This window comes from Numenius arquata, chromosome 2 (assembly GCF_964106895.1).
Source record: "Numenius arquata chromosome 2, bNumArq3.hap1.1, whole genome shotgun sequence".
Taxonomy (NCBI): domain Eukaryota; kingdom Metazoa; phylum Chordata; class Aves; order Charadriiformes; family Scolopacidae; genus Numenius; species Numenius arquata.
Genome location: NC_133577.1, coordinates 84,672,182 through 84,692,177, shown reverse-complemented (window position 1 = coordinate 84,692,177; position 19,996 = coordinate 84,672,182). Strand labels below are relative to the sequence as shown.

General features: G+C 45.2%; 1 protein-coding gene across 1 annotated transcript in view; it reads right to left on the bottom strand.

Moving 5' to 3' along the window:
- ATP2B1 (ATPase plasma membrane Ca2+ transporting 1) overlaps positions 1–8,996 on the bottom strand; it is a 64,300-nt gene extending 55,304 nt beyond the window's left edge. The window contains exon 1 of the mRNA XM_074168347.1: positions 8,899–8,996. The gene's annotated coding sequence lies outside the window, so the exon portion shown is untranslated. The remainder of the gene's footprint in view (positions 1–8,898) is intronic.
- Between the last annotated feature and the right edge of the window lie 11,000 nt (positions 8,997–19,996).

Below are 19,996 nucleotides of genomic sequence, written 5' to 3'. Positions count from 1 at the left end.
CTCCATGCTCATCCTGGGAAAAGGAAGAGCCTGGTTGCACTTTCTCTGCAAGGCCCCGCTGAAGACTGTCACCAGGGTCCCTCCTTAGCCTTCTCCCTTAGAGGTCAAGCAAAGCCACTGCATTCAACCCCTCCCCACACACCACAGGATGGCCCCTAACCAGCTCAGTGACCCTCTGTAGGCCTCCCTTGGTCAGGAGAAGTGCAAAATCAGACACCATTTGTACACACAATAGAGGGCAACAACCTGCTGGCCATACTCTTGCTAACGCAGCCTAGCACGGATGAGCCTTCACCAGCAGGAGAGCTCTGCTGCTGACTCAGGGTTCAGCAAGGTGGCCAAGACCTTTCCTGCAGACCTCCTCCCCCGGCCCCACCGCAGGGGGACAGGCACCAGGCAGCCCCAGCTTTCCTCTTCACCCTCACCCCCGGGGATCTAGACCCGTCGGCAGCCCTGCCACCACAATCCAGCTCCAGACACACGTGGCTGTGTCCAGCTACTCCCACCTGTCACAGCAAAAAGCAAAGCCCTTCAGTGGTGTTTTTACTTCACTGGGTCAGTAATGCTCAGGAGGGGCCTGTGGCAACTCCCAGCAGGAGCTTGAAATAGGCCTGTTTTAGGATCATCACCTCAAAGTAACATGTATTTGCTTTGTCCCCTTCAAAGCATTTTGCCCATGGTTATATATATAGCTTTATTCTCCACAATCATTTCTCTAGCTTTAGATTTGACAATAGAATGAGAAAATAAAGCTTCGAGCCTATGCAAATTCAGCGTTTCAGTTTTGGAATGAGTAGTCCACTTACCAAAAAAGTTACTGAAGTAACTTCCCAGAAAATACAGAGTACTACCCTCAAGCATCCACCCCTTGGGGTTTTTTCCATCTGGTCAACTGTTTTCCTGTGCTTTGAGGTAGCTTAAGTTCACACCACAGCTTTAGGGCGTCAGATTTTGCATAACCAAGACAACCTTTTCTAAACAGTTCTGGTAATATGGTTCCAGGTGCTGCTGTCCAGTGCCCAGCAACGTCAGGATCAACATGCTAAAAAGAAAGCCATGTGTGAATTGTTCACTCGCAAGCAGACAACATCCTTAGTACGTACCACTGCTTTATATGCTGGTATTTCATTTTTGGAAGTGCATATTTGTACTAAAGCTCTTTCAAAAGGTTCCAGTAACATGATAGGCACCATGAGCGGACATCTCCATCTAAGTGCTGCCACTAAAAGAAACCAACTAACACTCAAAAAAAAATAATCCAAAAGGCAATAGACTATGCTTTTCTCAAATCCTAGATAATTCAGTGCTTTATTACCAAATCTCTCTCAATCTGCTTTAGAAATACAGCTCCAGTTTAGAAACAAATCCCTAGATCTGCAGTCACCATGGCCAGATCTACCCATTACCAAAACACACGTCTGAAATCAGACTTTGTGAAGATGTTAAGACGTTTCAGAATGCAAAGCAAGCTCATTGCAGAATGTGAAAATCCCTGTCACCATTAACTACATGGATTTCAGAGCTGAAGTAGGTGAGCACAAGCTGAAGTGATTTGAGTTGTTAATAAAGCAGAAGTGGTTGTGCTAGCAGTGGTAACATACCTTCCCAAGCCTCCCCAGCTGTCACTCTCAACTATATATATATATATATATTTAAAAACCACCTGGGACAGATCCTGCCAGCCAGTTTACATCATTTCATGTTTCATACAACCTCACTGGAGTGAGGTTGCTAGACAGTGCTCTAACTTAAGTATTGATTTGCATGGCATTCCATAGGCTTCGTGGAGTTTTGCACCAGCTTTATTCCTGAGTGAAGAAAATTTGGCAGATCCAAGCTATGTAAAGCAATTTAAAGTGCAATATCAACAGTGACAGCAGTAGCACCTAGACAGAAGTGAAAAAACTCCTGCTCAATATGCATTTTAAGATCCTGGTTTAGTCTCTACTGTACCTAAATAGCCAGGAGAAGTGCAAAAATACCACCCTTTCTCAGGTAGTTTAAGGGCTAACCATACCTGTCATCTTTTCTACCCATTTCTTTTTACTATCTCCCTCAGACTTATCGAAGTAAAAATCACAGAAAGCAAGTCTGGACATGCAATACAACAAGGACTTTTTCATTTCCGCTACTGCAGTATCAGAAACCACATAGGCATACAGCTAATGTGCTGTAATATTCTTTAATAGTGCAAAGATCTTTAAGGATAGGTTCAAATAACCTTTTCTGAAAGTTAGTTGGAATTAGTTGAAGGCCAGCACTCAAACTACTCTCCAATCTACTGCCAGAGCAGTGACTTCAAGTTCTTCTACATGAAAAGATTAACACTCTCTAGGGAACGGTTTCACGTGATGATCGTGCGAGGAGGAACGTTCCCACACCACCGATACGAAGACTCACACTGCTTCCCTTGCGCTGAGTCTCGCCTTGGAGAGCCCAGTCTCTGCACAAGGACTGTGTAATACAAATCATCTCTGGGTGCAGCGAGTAGATGCGAAGGAGCAGAGATGGCACAAAGGAGGGCAGAGTGGAAATGAAAGTAACTACCAGGTCACCTCAGACACCCTATGAAACTTTCCACTCACGGTGACAAGCCAAATAGGCAAGTACAAATGAAGCTGTCTTATTGTCCTTGCAGTCTCTTGGATTATGCTGATCAACACAGCATCTTCAGAAGGCCTAAGTGTGCCATAACTTCAGAATATTAAAAAAAAAAAAATCCAATCAAATATCTTACATCAACAGAAGCGACGAGCAAGTCATTCGATCAGGACTTAAAGACTCCCATCTCTTGAAACACCTACCATACAAAACCAAATGTTTTCCAAGCTTTTGGAGAGTCACAGTGGCCTGTCATCTTAACATTCTATAATATTCTCAAGTATTCTTTAAAAAAGTTTGCAGTAGCTACAATACTTCTTTACTGCTAGTGGCTAAACTCCCGATTTCAACAAAGAGCATAGCACTATAGCTATTACTTTCTACAACAGAAAAACTTGATCAAACACAGCTAATGTCTCTTCTTCCTCCTTTCTCCATATGGAGCTATCAGATGTTTTTTATTTATTTTAAATCCAGATAAGTACTCTGATATGATTTGCAGACAGAAGTTTATTTTATCATACAGCAATATATATATTTTTTCTTCTTTTCCCCAGAAATCTGTTATAAGACACAAGACATCTTGATTTCATTAAAAACGCAGTAGTTCAGGAAGCCAAAGTACACACCACAAGCAACACATCCTTCTATTTGTACAGACACAGAAGCAATCCTGAAACAGCCACGTGAAGTAGGCGCCAGTCACCTGTTGAATAACAAGTGCAAAAAAGGTTGTGCGATCTCGATGTAAGGACCAATCTGTAACAGTCCAGCAAAAAGCGCACTTGATTTTTCTTCCACTGGTGCATGTATTGTAAAGGTGATTAAAGCCATCTCAGATTCAGAATCTTAAAATGAATACCAAATTTTGAGTTTCAATGAAGATGTTAAGACAAGCAGAAAAAAAGAGTTCACCACTGAACCTTGGGCTGAGTCCCAGGAAGTTTGAGAGTGGCTTAAGGCAAGAGCGGCTGAATCATCTTTTCCGCCTCGAGATGGGGGTTTGTCGCTATCTCCTATGCAGAGCACAGTACATCCCGGGCCTCCTCCTCGTAGACCAGACACTGTACACCAAGTGGTCAGAACCCAATAGTGTTGTATTCCCTGCTGCCACCTTATCTTTCTGTGAATATAAGGGCACAAGTAAGGGTAGCAGATTACAAGTGATAGGCTCCACAGAAGTGTGTTTTAAGAACACGGTGTTTCCTGTGCTGGCTGGGAAATAAGGCAGCGTCCAGCTCATAAGCAATATTGAAAACCTGAAACATGCCGACAGACCACTGAAGTTCACCCAAACTAGAAGGCCATGCAGGAACTTACCTAGCTCTCTCCTCCAAAGCCATAACGGAAAATAACCAGCAATAAGCCCTCAGTGCTGAGAACAGTCAGGTTTTAAGTGGCCAAACCAGGCAGACTTAGTGGTCAGCACCAAAGCTCATCAAATCCTCAAAACGCATCCATGCACTCCTTAACTGCACAGTACATTTCCAAACAGCAGTAAGGGGAGGGTATACCCTCTTCCTCAGTCCATTCCCCTCCAAACGCAGAGCAGGTGTTATTTGTCTGTCTTGTAACATGCAGTTACATCTTATCTCTTACTGGACAAAAAGAATTTGGATTTATTTTCAGAGCTATTTCTGGCTTTTTTTTTTTTTAAAAAAAAAAAAAAACGCCTCCTACATTTTCTTTACATTTCTTCTCCCACCAGATTTTGAAATACCAACTGAGAAAGCCTCATGCCTACTTTGCAATTCACCAAAATTAAGCTAATAACACCTCCTGCTGTCATCTGTCAGTTAGAATAAGATCTGTAAGTGGCAGCAGAAATCACTTTCATAATGTTTGCTGGAATATGTATAGCCTTAACAGACAGATCCTTCAAATTTACTGTTCATATCAAGTGAAACCTGTCATGAAAACTAGAAACTCACTTTTATAAACTGTATTTGAAAGCCTGATAATTTATAAATAAGAGACAAACTGGACGATACCATGTACTTGTGCTGAAACTACATTCAGTGTGAGAAAGCACAACCATTCCAAGTTGGATTAATCTAATATTTTGCCTGTTGATTTCACCATACATGCTACCTCCCAGAAATCCTCATTCTATACTTCTCATTATCATTGCTTCCATCTTCTGTATGCAACTGCCCTGTTTTAGAGATCCTTAACACATTTTTTACTTTTTACATGCAGATACAAACATTTGGGGGACTTCACAAACAAAAAAAAAAATCCTGCCTTCCTTATTTTTTTATCAGTTTGCTGTGCAATTAGCGAACGCGATCTTTTCAACTATTTGAAGCCACAGCTAGGGAAAAATTAGCATTAGTGACAGTTATTTAAAAGTGAAGAAATTTGAATCTAAAAGACAAACCATTCTAAGTTAGATCAGCAATTCTTAATGCTTGTGAGAATACCCATCCTCTACGTAAATCATCATAGATTCACTTTTCTTTTTCAAACAGGCAACAGTATCACCTCATGTCCGCTGCCCTCCTTGTTCTTCAATTAGTTAACTTTCTAAGGAGAAATAAAAAATGATGCTTTCAAGAGAAAACTTAACAGGTTTGAATAAAAAAAATAAACCTACTTGAGACTGTTGCATACACTATAGCAAGCCAGTAGGCAGGGCTAATCTTAGCTTTTTAGACACGATTAGATTTTATCTAATTTTTAATTAAAATACGCTAGAGAGAAAGATCATTATCTCCTGAACAGCAGTTTTAACAAGTTTTATTATTATTCATTTTAAGACAAGTTGAGAATACTAAAGAGTACAAATTTAAGAATATTATTGCAATTTTATTGATCCTGTTTGAGAAAAGTAAGCATGCATTCGTATAACAAAATCTGCTATAGATTCAAGTAGTCTTTCCTTATTTCTCTCCTTATTTACATTTAAATGCCCTGGGCTAATCATGGCTGTTCATTATTCTGCATTACATTAAATGTTGCTAACTGAAACCCGACTCCAACTCTGAGCAAAATGCGCATCCTTGTTGCACTAGTGTTATTTTCTCTTTAAAACAGAAGAGAACATATATTGAAATAAACAGTTCAAACACCAAAAGACATCACTAAGGTCACATTTCAGCGGTAAAGAATGCTCAGTGCCATTAATATTTAGTCTACCTTAATGGAAGAAATTTGAGTTAGAAGATACTTTAGGTTATCTTGTCCACCCTTATATGTCAAGGGAGACTTGCTTGCTATGGCATGTTATTGACTGCTTTGCCAAGTCCATTTTGAACTTGTCAGTTAATACTTGAGTTCCTAACTTTAAAATCTTAAATGTTGGCACAGTTAATTCTTCCAAAACATCTGTTTTTGAGGTGGCTTCAGCAGATCCAAACTACGTTTCTTTCTTCTTAATATCTTCATCTTACAACTGCCTCTAGTTTATCATACTCTTCCAAATAAACAGAAAAAAAAAAAGTAATTACCAGACCTTCATGACTGAGCTGCAGGACATGTACAAGCCTCTCAGCTTCCTGTTAAGCTCCCACAACATGGTTTAGAGGTTCTCAATTTTACCAGCTGACAGAATTTCTCTGTATTGTGGTCAATGAAAGAGTCACTTTCTAAACAAGATTCTAACATTAGACTGCAGACCATTTTAATTGGTAGGATCACTCACAGATTATTAGCTGATTGCATATTGCACTAACGGGGACCTTTTGCTTAAATCAGTATCTGTACATAATGCAACTTTGCAAGAAACCAATACACAGTTTACCCAACGCAAATGCGACACTGGTCTGTTTTCTGCTTTAAGTTCCCAAACACGTCTGCTTAATATGCACTAGTGAGTCACTGTATGTGTGCATACACAGAATACAGCCACAATTCCCTTTAAATTTAGTTTTGACTTGCATCATTTTAGTTACCCACATCATAAACAGCATTTCTCTTTGAATGAATTGTAGTAGTAATGCTGCGATTCAGCACTGAGATAGCAATATTGACTGGGAAAAGCGGCAAGTGTCTGTATACAATACAGGATCCCCGTTTCCTTCAGATAACCCCACCTGGGTAGGTTACCATAGTGAACTGAAAGAGCAGGAATACACCCAACGATCCAACGGTGCTGTTCCAGACCAAAAATTTCACATTGAAGTGTACGAGTTTTTTTTCCCTCACTGAATACAGTGACCACTTTTTCCACTGACACCGAGAGAGTTTCCATTCATTATGCCATAAGTATTAAAGTCCTAGTACATTGGAAGCTATTCCTGCTAAAAGAGCCAATAGTTTAAAGATACACAAGTTTACTTCTGTTGGAATTCACGATTTGTGGTGTTTGGAACAAATCCTTGAAAAGCTCCTACAAACAGGCATAAAAAAACCCCATGGCACTGCCTATAGCTGTAGCTGCCACCTTCTGAATATACTGAATGATGAACCAAGGAGTTGGCAAGTCACCTAGCCAAGATCTTTTCAAGCACCTAAAAAACGCTATTTCAACTCAAATTCATTAGGACCCACGAGTGTTTTAAAGATGCAGCTTTTGGACAGGCGGTGGTTCTCCAAAGGCACGCTCTACTTCTCCCCCCAGCAGCAAGTCAAGGCAGCCAGCCGCTAATGATGCAAGACACGTTTCACAGGTACATTTGGCTTGGGACTTCACATCCCAGAAGGGACACGATTTCAATATTCACCTAGTCACCCCTTGAACGCTCTTAAGCCAGTGCAAACACATGCTCTGAAGGACAGTTTACGACAAGGAATAAGGTATGGTCACCTGTTCCTTTTAAACAGACCTTGAGAAGAAAACCCCAGCACCTGAAGTTACAGTTTTAAGAATATTGTATGCAATAGGTATTTAAGGATTTCTGTAATGGGGAGCTCGAAATGACAAGAAAAAAGCCCCCGAAATTTCGGTACTGTGCATCTTTCTTGCCCCCCCCCCCCCCATTTAAAAAGTGAAACACAAAAAAACCAAAACATTTAAATGTTAGTAAGGATTTATGTCGAGTGTGGAACATGCATAGCACTGCACAGACTCCTCTTATAGCCGTGCAAATAGGTTGCTCCTCAGGCTAAAAAACCTGGGACAGACTCACCCACAGCTCCCGATCTCCAAACGCTCCTCCGGGCTCAGGCCGATTCCACACACCACCACCACCCCCCCCCATCCCTCGCACCGCCGGAGCAAACAGACACGCTCCCGAAGACCACCTCTGCCCACCAGACCTTCCTCCCTAAATCCTTCCCACCTCAGCCTTTTTCCGACGGGAGCCCGAGGGGCCGGGCGGGAAGCCCCGGGCAGGCGCCGGCGCGGACACTCGCCCTCCCACCGCCCTGCTCCGTTCCACCGAGAGCGGCGAGCGCTCCCTCCCGCGCCGGCAGCGGCCGGCCATCCCCCGGCCATCCCTCGGCGGAGGCTCCAGCCCGCTCCCGAACTCACGTGGTGCCACATCCAAAGGTTACACGCACCGCCGGGACGAGGATGACACCACCGCCACCCTTAGAGGCGCTTCCCACCGCCGATCCACGCTCACCCGCGGCGCGACACCCGCGGGGACTTGGCGCTCCCGGCTGCCGAAGGAGCGCCGCATCCCTGCCCCGGTCGATGAGCAGCCCGGCCGGCCATCGATAAATCAAAACAGCCCGCCCGCTCCGACGGAGAGCGGCGTACGACCCAGCCGCGGCCAAAAACACCGCCCCGGGGGCGCGGCGGGCGGGCGAGGGAGGAGGAGGCGGAGGAGGCGGCGGGGGAGGCTGCGCGGGTGCGGGTGCCGGGCTGCCGGCCCCCGCGGGGCGGCGGAGAAGCGCCCGGGATGTCGGTGTCGTGCAGCCGCAGCAAGCTAATCCCGGCTACTTAACCCGGCGGGCGGCGCGGGCCGAGCACCACCTTAATCCGCGCCGTGTGCGCGCCCGCCCGCCCGGGGCTGCGGGGCCACGGCGTGCCGGCCCTGCCCGCCCGCCCTCCGGCTCCGCGGCGGTGCGGCGGCGCCGCGCCCGGTGGCCGCCGTTCGAGCGGAGGCTCAGCCCCGCATCCGCTGCCCTCAAGGTCACGCCGCGCCCCGGCTGCAGGGCGGCCAGGTGCGCGCTCCGGTTACCTGCGGGGAAAACCGGCGAAAGCCGGGGTGCGCAGTACCCGGTCCCGCCGCCGGCCCCGCCAACCCCGCTGCACCAGCCGCCGCCGCCTCCCCGGGCGAGCCCCGGCCACGGCCCGCAGCCCCGCAGAGGGAGCGGAGCGGAGCAACGCTGCACCTGCTGCCGCGCCGCTGCCCGCCCCGGCCGGCCGGGAGGAGGTCCGCACCGAGCCGTCGCTGCCGCCGTGCTTACCTCGGCGCCCGCGGAGCCGACCCCGCCGCCGCCCAGCCAGGGGCCGGGACGAGGCGCCCGTGAACCTGCCGCCGCCCGCCCGCCCGCTCGCCGAGCGCACAAGGTCCCCGCGCTCCCCGCCCTGCCCACGGCCGGCCGGCCCCGCCGCGCCGCCCCCGCCCTGCGGCCGCGGGGGGAGGGAGGAGGGAGGGCGGGAGAGGGGGCGGGGGGGGGGGAAGCGGCGACCGAATTGGGGAGGGAAGGCGGGAGGGAGGGGGCACCGGCGCGGGGGGAGGAGGAGGAGGAGGAAGGAGGGAGGGCGCGGACCGCCCGCCCCGCCCCCGTCGCCTCACCGGCAGGAACCAGCGATTCGCCCTCCTCGCTGCTGATGCCGCCGCCGCCGCCGCTCCCCGGGGCCCGCCCGCCTCCTGTGCCCCCCGCACCGGCACCGGGCAGCGCCGAGCGCGCCGCCGAAGCCCCGGCGCCGCAGAGCCAACCGCTACAGGAGCCGGGGCGCCACCGGGCAGGGCGGGGCGGAGCTCAGCGATCCTCCCGCCTCCTTCCCTCCCTCCTCCGCGGTCACTCACTTGTTCGCTCCTGCCGCCCCCCTCCCGCCGCCGGTCCCCGCCGCCGCCCCCCTCACCGCCTGCGGAGCGCCGGTCACGTGGCGGGGGCCCCTCGCGCGGCCGGGGAAGGGGGGTCCCGACGTGCGGCGCCTTCAATGGGGGAGGAGGAAGGAGGGGCCGCGATAGGCACGGCGCCCGCCGGGGGGTGGGTGGGCGGGGCCCCCGCGCCTCGCCCCGCCCCCCCGCCGCCGCCACTGGCGGGCGGCGAGCTGACGCGCTTGTTTCCATGACGTCGGTGGGCGGGGCCGCGGCGTTTGATGGAGCCCGGCGGGCTCCGGGGGTCGGTGACTTTGCCACGAGCGGCTCCCGCGGGGCGGGGCGGGGGCGGGGCCGCGTGTGTCCACCCCCCCTCACCCCCTCCGCCCGTGGGTGCCGGGACGCCGTCGCCAGCGGGGCCGGGGACCGCCTCGGGGGGCGCGGGCGGGGATCCCCCGGCGGCGGGAGAGGCCGCCGTCCCGAGAGGGGGGAGAGGGAGGGAGGGAGCGCGTCCGCCGCGCCGTGAGGGGAGGTGTGACCGCACGGGGCCGCCCTAACGGTCCGCCGGGGCGCGGTCCTTCCCCTGCCCGCCGGGGCGGCCTCGCCTCACGGCCTCCCCCCCTGCCAGCCCTGGCGACGGCAGCCGGGCGGTGCCGAGCGCCGGGCCCGGTGCCTGTGGGAGCCGCGGGGGCCTGAGCGGGCGGGCGAGGCTCTGCGGCGGCCGCAGGGATGCGGCGCGGCGGGAGGTGTCGGGTCCCCTGTTGCGTGGGGCCGCCGAGGGCAAAGAGCGGCGGGAGAGAGCGTGCGGGCTCGGTGCCGGTGCCGGGGAGCAACGGGGCCAGCCGCCTCCCAGCGGGAGGACGGGGATGGAGTGGGGGCGGCGGGTGCTCAGCGCCTCCCTGTCTCCAGCCCAGAGGTTCTTCGGCTGGGGAAAGGGAAATAAATGGGGGTGGTGACGGGCCGAGCCCCGGTGATGTTGTCTGGGGATACGTACCCTGGATGTCAATAAGAGGGCTGGGGGTGAAACTGGAAATAAAAGACCCCGATTTCAGTTCTCCTCTGTGGATCGCACACACACCCCTCCCAGTGAAAAATCCCCGTCCATAAACCACACGTAATTCTCTAACCCCTTTGTATGGTTTTTCCAGCCTTGTTTTGACATCCCGCCCGCCCCTCTGCCGGGCGTCTCGCTGGAATGGCTGGCCAGCTGTGCCACAGGCTGCCGGCCGCCCTCAGCCTGCCCTCAGCACCCTGCTTCTCCTCTGCCGCCGTCCGAATCCCGCTGCTGCCGGAGCCGGGGCGGCGAGAGGAATGAAGCGGAGAAGGCGGTGTGCCACTACTGTTGCAGACCCGAGATGCTGCAGAGCCTAGAGGGTTAAAGCAACAGGATGAAGTCAGCACAAAACAGCCCACGAGGACTGGCAAATAAATAAATCATCCTAACGACGTTATTATCATGGCTTGCCTGAGCTTCATTGTCTCTTTCTTTCTTACCTGAATGCCTGATATGTTTTTCTCCTTGTTCAAGAGAGGCAATCAAAAGAGACTGTGAGCAGTAATTGGCTCCTGCCCATTTTGGATGTTGCTAAAAATACTACCTTACCTCTCCATACCTAAAGGTCAATTGAAAAAAAATCAAAATACTGAGGTAAGCAATCCTGCAGACTGCTCTGTTGAGGAGATTTTTGGCATTTCTTCCCAGAAGGGGAATATAGAACTACCTGAACACATATAAAACACATCCTCTTACATTCTGTCTGCAGTTCAGCACCCTCCTCTGCACTGATGGCTGTAGCTCAGCGAGGCTTCCCCAGGCACTTGGAAACCGCATTTCTCGATACAGCTTTATGAGACTGGCAGCCGTGTTCCGCGCGGTTCTGTCGTATCTCCTAGCTCTCAGGCAGACAAAATTAGCTTTGGTACAGCTAAGAAGGAGGTGATGTGTTCAACGCACTGCAGTTTGGGTACATGTCTGTACCTGCTTCCTTTTGTCTTGAGGGAAGGCAGGTAGGTTGTGCTTCAGTTCTTTGTTTATGAAATGGAAATAATATCCTCTTTTCTTTGCAGGAGGGAATCAGAGGTGGGAGGGGTACATATCCACATTAATTTTTTGAGGTGCTGTTGTGGTAGAATTCTCTAAGTGGATACATTTTTCGAGGGACAAAATAGCTGTTACTTAATGTTCCTCTTGCACTGATACGAGGATAGCATAAAAACATGCAACGCATTGACTGGAAGTAAGAAGAAATTTCTTCTAGCTCTACAGAATCTTCTCCCTGAGGATTTCAAAATGTTTTCCAAATTAATCCTCCAGCTCTTCATGATTTTTGTGAGAAAATAAGCACTCCTCCTCTTTCTAAAGGTTAGGACATGTAATTGACTAACAGAAAACATTCCATATAATGTAGGTCACCAATCCCATAAAGCAAGCAAAACCAAGATGCACAAAGGAATATTTCTGGAGATCTTTCATTGAACTTTTGAGGAAACATTACCATTTCAGGAAAATTCAGCGTGGTTTGCAGACAATTTGGAAAGGCCAGACTTGACAAATCAGTGACAATAGCTCAACTCATTCCGTGACCAACACTCTAATGAAAGAAGTATCATACAGAGACAGAAAATGTGTCACAGAAAATTCAAGTGGGTTGGCTGAATCTGATCTACTTACTGTGCGACTTTCAACATAAAGAGTATGAACTGCAGTATTTGGATCATTACAATACTTGGTCAAAAATGAGGAAGGTGGCCAAGGTCTGAGTGACCACCTCATCATCCTGTATGAACTAGGGGCCTTTCGGCAAAATTGTGTGTTGAACTTGCCCTGAGAAGAGAAAGTAGAAAACAAACTTTTCCTAGTTTGTGCATAGATCTAAACTTTATTTCATTTTGAAACTGGTTTCCTGACTATCCTGCTAGTGCTGATCCTGTTCAAACTGAGCCAATGAATGAAATTTGATGAAACTGGAGAAGTTGGAAGAATGTTTGTGTGTGAGCATGGAGAGAGGGGTGTCCAAAGCTTCCACCAGGCTCGCAGAGCCCAGCATTTTCCATACCAGCTACACTTCTCTCGGTCAGCTTTCTCAGCCCGATACTACTGTTTGACCACTCTCCAGAGACCACCCTGGAGAAGATTCCTGTTTCCTGAGCCCTGGTTCCTGCGGGGCTGTGGAGGCTGCATCTTGTGATGGTTCCAGTATCCTGCATCCTACCATATCAGTCTGTTGCTTAAAACACCAGACAGCCATCTAGATAAGCAAACAATTGACCTCTCGCTCATCTTGTAGGTGTCACGATGTCCTAATTGCTCTGTCATCCACCCATGCATCCTAGCAATGGCCTTGCGAAACGAAACAGTATCACTCAATTCACCCTGAAATCATCCACCCCTCCCTCAGGAAAGAGACCTATCTGTAAACATTTGCATTTTTATCAGCTCTAAATTATTTCTCTTGTCTGTTCAGGAGCTCGAGACTTGTGCATAATATGTTTCCTGTTGTGAATGCATACGGTAGTTTAAAATATTTCGATTTTTTTTTTGCCCTGTTCCATTTCCACCGCAAAATTTTGGTGTTTTTTTTTTTCTTTTTCTTTTTTTTTTTTTTTTTTTTTTAAATTTATATGTTCCTTTACTGCGATACTGCAGGATCAGCAGGATCAGGAAGGTAAAAGACAAAAACGAAATAAAAAAAGGAATGTGAGAAGCAACAGTTATTGCACAAATCACTTTTTCATATATATTCTATTTGAAATACAGCAGAAAAAAATACACTGGACTTCATGTGTTAACTGTTTCTTTACGTTTTCTTTTCAGGTGCCACCACAGCAAGGAGCAGTACAGCCCCACACCAGATGAAAGTGGAAAGATATTTCATGAACAAAGGTGCAATGTCTACATGCAAAGAAAAAACAAACAAACAAACAAACAAAAACCAAAACAAAAATCAAAGCATAAAATCCTGGAATTGATGGAGAATCTGACCAATTAAAGGACTCGGATCAGGCATGAGAGAGGAGAAGAAAACAAAGAGAGCAGAGTAGGATAACAGTACTTTACACTGCTATAAAAAGCAGGAAAAACCATGTTTGGGAAGCTTTTCATGATAAAACATAACAAATAAAAAGTGGATGTGAAGAGACACTATGACTACGTTTGCCTCCTAGAAAGTGAGAAATGGCTGGTGAATGAATGTGCGCTATTACTCTGCAAATAGCGTGCTGGTAGAGCTCAAAAATACATACAGCAAGCACCCAGCTACCTCCCCTGCAGCAGCTTTTCCTACGTAGCGCTTCCCCAGTTTGGAGCCAATACTTTCTCCCCCGTGGCCAGGCCCCTCCTGCATCATTGGTGAATTCCTAAAGGATGGCCAAAGTCTCAAGCAAGGCTGTTGTGGAAACAATTTGGTCCAGTTCACTAGGAGGGTTTGTTAAAAATCACACTCCTGTTGCTGTCTCCCTGGAACCGGTATTAGCCATCATCTCTTGGTGCCTGTCCTTGGTATGGATATGTATTGGTCAGGCAGGTCACCTGTCATCCCAAAACTCAACACGTAGGAATACCCACTACCAAGGTGCAAAAGTGCTTTCAGGGGTTCATGCTATGTACAATTCTGGATTGAAATAAGAAGCGTTAGTTCACTTGATTTGTGCTACTATGGGTGGTTTTAGGTGTGTTGCTTTTTAAGGCTTCTCTGCTGAACTTGTCTGATGAAGTTGTGGTCTTATCTTTGAGAGCCTCTTGTCAGCTGATGTTAGTTTGTGAAGCTTCATTGATTTCACTGTTTTTGTGGGCCTGTTCCAATTCATGCTGACTGAATACCTGGTTCATAAATTGTAACGCTGCAATCCTCTCCTCTGTGATCAAGTGACAAGGGTTTTGTTTATTTTTCCTCCCCTCCCCAAGATAAGAAGCAACACGGGTAACTGAGCTGTCTCTCTCTGAGGCTAACATCAACATCACTGACCGCTCTGAGTCACGCTCCTGACTCACAAAAATTAGTTTTAGGAAGAGTAAATGTAGCCCCTCCTCTTTCTCGTCGCTGCTGGGTAATTGTCTTGAGGAGAACAATAAATTGTCTCTCAGCAATGCTACTTCAAAGTCCTTTGGATAAGAAAATAGATAATTCAGTTAAGCCTTAGGTTCCTTCAGCAAACATTAGCATTTCTGCCCCTTGGCAATTGTTCAAGATGGTTTTGAAACATTTAAGAGTCATTAGAGCTAATAGCTCCCATTCTGCATTTCCTTCAAGGAGGAGTATCAGAAAAAATGCACTACCTTATTCCCACTACCTTAATCAACAGTTAATCATTCAAATGATAAACAATGACCAGAACATACTTGAATAAATTATTTCTTTTCTTTGTTGATCAGATACAGCTCTAAACCATCGCGGCTGTTTTTAAGGTACTAAGAAAAATATCCTACTACCTAAAATTGCGTTTAAAAATTTTAATAATGACCTATTTCACATATTTTGTTTAAAAGTCTGGGCTCAGCCAAGCAATGGTTATTGGGGAATAACCATTTCCAGATTACAAATAGATCTGAAGATTATCAAGATCAAAATTTGGATATCTATGAAAACTTGTGGGTATAAATAAAATAGCTAGTATCAAAGCCTTAAAATAAAACATTCTTCATGGTAGCATAAATTATAGTAAAAGTATTACATAAAATGTTTATACTTGTGTATATATAAAATCAAATATGCTTAGAGTACTTAAGCATAGATTATGGGCAGCAGAAAGAGGAAAGTCTTGACTGGGGCACTGTCTCTGTTATCAGGTAATACTGCAACTATAAATATTAAGTTGAGTAGGAACAAACTTTTAAAAATAATGTTGCTTGTTAGTTCATAAAAACGAGGAAAATTAAGTGAGCTCTTGTGACATCGACTCTATTCCTGTTATGTGCTAGTAGAAAAGATCAATATGATTTTCCTCTGCCTAACTTCCCTTTTGTCAGTTGGATAGCACGGCAGCCTTGTATCGAACCACCAGAGTTTAAATATATCATGTTATGGGCACATCTAGTAATAGCACTGCTGTAGGTTATTTTCAGGCTACAACATGTTATACAGCAGTAAAGGCAGTTTGGTTTAGGACAGGAGTGGATTAAAAGATATAAAAATATTTTGTACATGACAGCAGTCCAAACATTGACAGCTTTGTTATCTTCAGTTCTGACTGGATTCAGTCAGAGTTGCATAAGCTTAATAATTACTAAAACTGACACCTATGTTACTAAAAATACCTTGGATTAGTAAAAGGTATTTAAAAATTAATCCCTATAAAAGGCTTGTAGATCTATTCCGTTTTAGATTGAAAATAAGTCTTAATTTTGTTTATCTTTTGTGTTTCTCTCAGCTTGAGGTTAAAAACAACCTGGTCTGTTTCACTGTTCCAGCCAGTTCTCAGTGCCTTTCGTGTCCAAGCCCCCAGGCCCCAGCAGCGGCTTTTGAACTGCAAGCCATACACTGAGAACAGTCCTCCAGGACATCAGAAAGGGCCCACAGCTGCTCTGTGGAACTGTAGTTAGGAGTAAATGTATGAGATGTCCTTGACGGCGTATGTAATGGTCAAGGAACTTTTAAAATGTTCCAGGCTAGTGATAATCCACCGGTCCAAAGCATCTGAGCACCACTATCCTAGCGCATTTGTGCAGTTTTTTGCTGTATTCATTGAAAACACATATTTACTTACTGTTAATGTATCGGTCTCTACAGGAATACTTGCTCTACAGGTCACTGCAGAAGGACTTGTAATGAATGGCACTGGAGTGTGGGAGGTTTAAATGAAGCTCCGCTAGAATCACCTCTCCCCATCATCTGCTCTGGACTAAGAATAGTGGAGGGGTGACTTTTGTTTTATAATGGGGATGACCCAAGTGTTCATACTTCTCTGCTGTAGTAGGGAAAATGCAGAGGTGAATCAATCAAGAATTCAGTCACATCATAGTGCGGTTTCAGAAACAGTTGAGGCAGATATTTGGGATCTTCTGGAGATCTTCCTTTAGGACTTGTCCAGCCCTGTGCCAAAGTGCTGAACCACACTCTTCCACTCCCTTTATTCCTTTGCCTCTGTTCCTTTTAGGTACTCTCTCCTTCACTTTTCCTTCAGCATAGCTTTTTTTTTTTTTCCCAGTCAACACCTTTCCCACACTTCCTGCCAACCAAACCAACCCAACCCCAAGAACATCCTGTGGAACTAGTGCATCAGATAATGAATTTGCAGTTTGTGCTGTTGGTGTGTGGTGTTCCTCCCCTTTACAGTAGGATGAGATTCATTTGTCCTCATATGGGCATCTAAAAGGGACACATCTAGACCCTAGGCTCCTCTCATGGTGCCTAGGTGCCTAATGGTGAGAAGCTTTAGCCTCCAGAAGGCAACCGATGTCATTCTAAGTTTAATGTTTAGGGTAATTCTGTAGTTCTCTCTATCTGTTCTTTAATGCTGGAGGTAAACAAGGGTGAGTACTTTGGATTTAAATGTCTAACTCTTAGAAGGTTAACAGTGGGTGTGTGACATGAATTTCTCTTTCAGACCACATGTTTTTCTTGACTCTATCTATCAGCCATTACTTTTAAGTGGCCTCTGAACTGGAGAATGTATGCCAAGAAGACAAAAAGAGTTAAAAATACACTAGAAGAAACAGGTTTTAAAACAATTGTTAGTGATTTTTAATGAAAGTAACTTTTTTAATAAGTGCAACTTTTGCTAACAGCTTTTAGTAATTAAAGCATGGAAACTTGAATAATCCTTATGAAGTAAATGACATGATCTTAAGTAACAGCATGAGTGAAATATATCCGAGTCCAGTGGAGCTATCCATAAGGAGGCGGATATTGGCGTGCAGAAGGCTTGCAGGACATGGCTTCTGGCTTGAATTCCACTGAGCTGGTCAGTCATGGCCCTGATAGACTCAGTTTATTTTAAATTCCCCTGAGATTGTATCTTCTGTTGCTAGACCACCCAGCCATGGGAAGAAAATGACTGTGGGTCCCATACTAGATGTAGTGCATAGAGTTTCTTAAGAATAAGGTTTGAGATGCAGGGTGGAAATGCCAGCGCTATCACAGCTTATTCTGAAAATGACACTGAGACTTGAGTGACACTGAGACTTAAGCTTTGATCTTTCTAATCACTGTATGTTTGTCTGCCTCCCACCATTATGTGGTTCTGTTGAAGTCCGTGATGCTCTGCCAAAGTGCAAGGAAATGTTAGCACTTGGAAGAGTGTTGAGAATCCCCTTCAAAATATAGTGTTGCTGTGTATAAATAAATACAAATATATACATAAAGAGAAATAGAATCTAAAAATATGTCCAGCTAAAACTCTAAACCGAACATAATAATAAAAAAACATGTAAACCAGCAATAAAATGTTTATAAATTGTGTTGGTATTAGAAAATCAAGCTTGTTACCTAGAATAAAGTTGTGCCTTTCCTTACTACTGATCTTTTCCTCATACATATCCCCACCCATTTTAATTTTGCTGGGAAGACAAGCAAAAATATCCATTTTAGAAGAAAGTGAGGAGGTCTGATGGTTTTATATGGGAACTGTACAAAATCTTGTTCTTTTTTTTTTTTTTAAAAAAAAAAAGAACCAGAATTTTTATGATAAACAATGGATCTTAACCATGAGAAATGAAACCAGCAAGAGTTAATTAAGAACTCTAAAGCCAGAAAACAGATAGTGATGTACAGCCAAGTGTTTTTTTCCCCTGATCTTTTCCTCTTTTTTAAATCAGATAAAAAAAATACATGAAATATTAAATTGGCAGACAAGTAAAGCTAAGATAAAGTACCTCTCTTAAACCCATAGTGCCAGAAAACTCAGAGACAAAGCTACAAAATTACTCTTAACCCATACTGCAGTACTTTTGGTGTGTGGAGATTCTCATTGTTGACATGATACTGAGACAGGTAAGAACACAGACAATCTTTTGCCTTCCCTCAAAATTTTTTGTTTTGAGGTTGAGGGGTAGGGTTTTTTAATAGCTTACTACAACATTTCTATTTTCTCCTTCAATGTGTTCTGCACATTGGAATGTATTCTTGTTTTATTTTTGGTTTTATGTTTGGTTATATGCACTTTTTTTAAAGTAAATAAAATTATGTGAGAGAAAGCAATGAGTATAATATATGTCTCATACCTGTATTGGATGAGGGTTTCTTTTATTACTCTTGTTGCAAGCTCCAAACAGAAACAGGTATGTAGGTTAAGTTAAACTTGTGCGTGCCTTTGCAGGTTTAGGACATAAACTGCCTAAAGGAACTCATGAAAATATATTGCTTGCATTGTATCAGGGAGTTTCTGTATCTTTCTCAGCACAGTAATTGTTTTCCATTTTCAATATTAAAAAACATTTGCCAGAACTCCAGTCTGTTCCTTTGAAAATTTGAACATGTGCACTTATTTTCCATTGTTATGAGAATAAGGAATAGGTTTTTTTCTTAATATATTCCAACTTTATTGCACTCCTGAAATACATCAAAGAAGTATCTGATCTGAAACCTCACAGTGTGTGTCAATTTCAGCAGGGTTACAAGGATCAGCAAGTATTTTTAAAATAGAAATCACTGGGCAGGTCCAATTTATTTTGTTGTTCAACTTTTCCCAGTTTTTACCTGTGGCTCACTGTGTGGAAAGGATGAATGACTTTACTGAGAGTTTTCCTCTTTCAAGAAGTCGTAGGAGGGAGGGAGCAAAGAAGAAAATTAATCAAGTCCTTATTCCACACATCCCTACTCAGCTACCACTTTGTATATGTTGCCTATTATAGCAGAAAGGCATTTATTAATTCCTCAGAGTAAGGAGAAATTAGAGGGGTAATGGATCTCAAACATGAGCCGCTGAGTTGTACCATCTTAGATATTCATTCATGAACTGCTGCAATCTAGTCATCTGTATTTTTCAGGGCTGTCTTTAGAGGTACTCTATCAGTGTACAGGAAAGAAAAACTATTTGAACACAAAAATACAAATAAGTAATCATCCAAAATGCATTCTGCTGTCTTCCAATGCCTTTAGACTGTATTTCGAACCATCAGCAAAATAAGAGGTGATAAACTCAAATTTATCTACATTATGTTTCAAAGATTTTTTGTTTTTTAGTGTTTAAGACAGATATTTCATTTTATAGCATAATCCATATAAACATCAATAGCAAGGTCTGTTTCTGCTTGGCTTTAGTCACACAAGTTATTTTTTGTTTTATTTTGTTTATAAACGTGACTCATGAGGTTTCTCTATGCTTCTTATACAATACTTCTTCCTTCCTGATAATGCCTATTTGTTCTCTATTTTTGGCTTACTTTTCCATTGTTCTCTCTAGATTATGTACATTTAGCTGATGACTGCAGGACCTGTTTAATTAATACAACCATTACAGAATAGTTACCATGTTTTGCTATATATTAAATGTCTTTGGAGAAATAATTTTTAGTATTGAATGCTTTCATTTTATTCTTCTACCGTCTTCCTATACTATGATACATTCTATGCATTAATTAT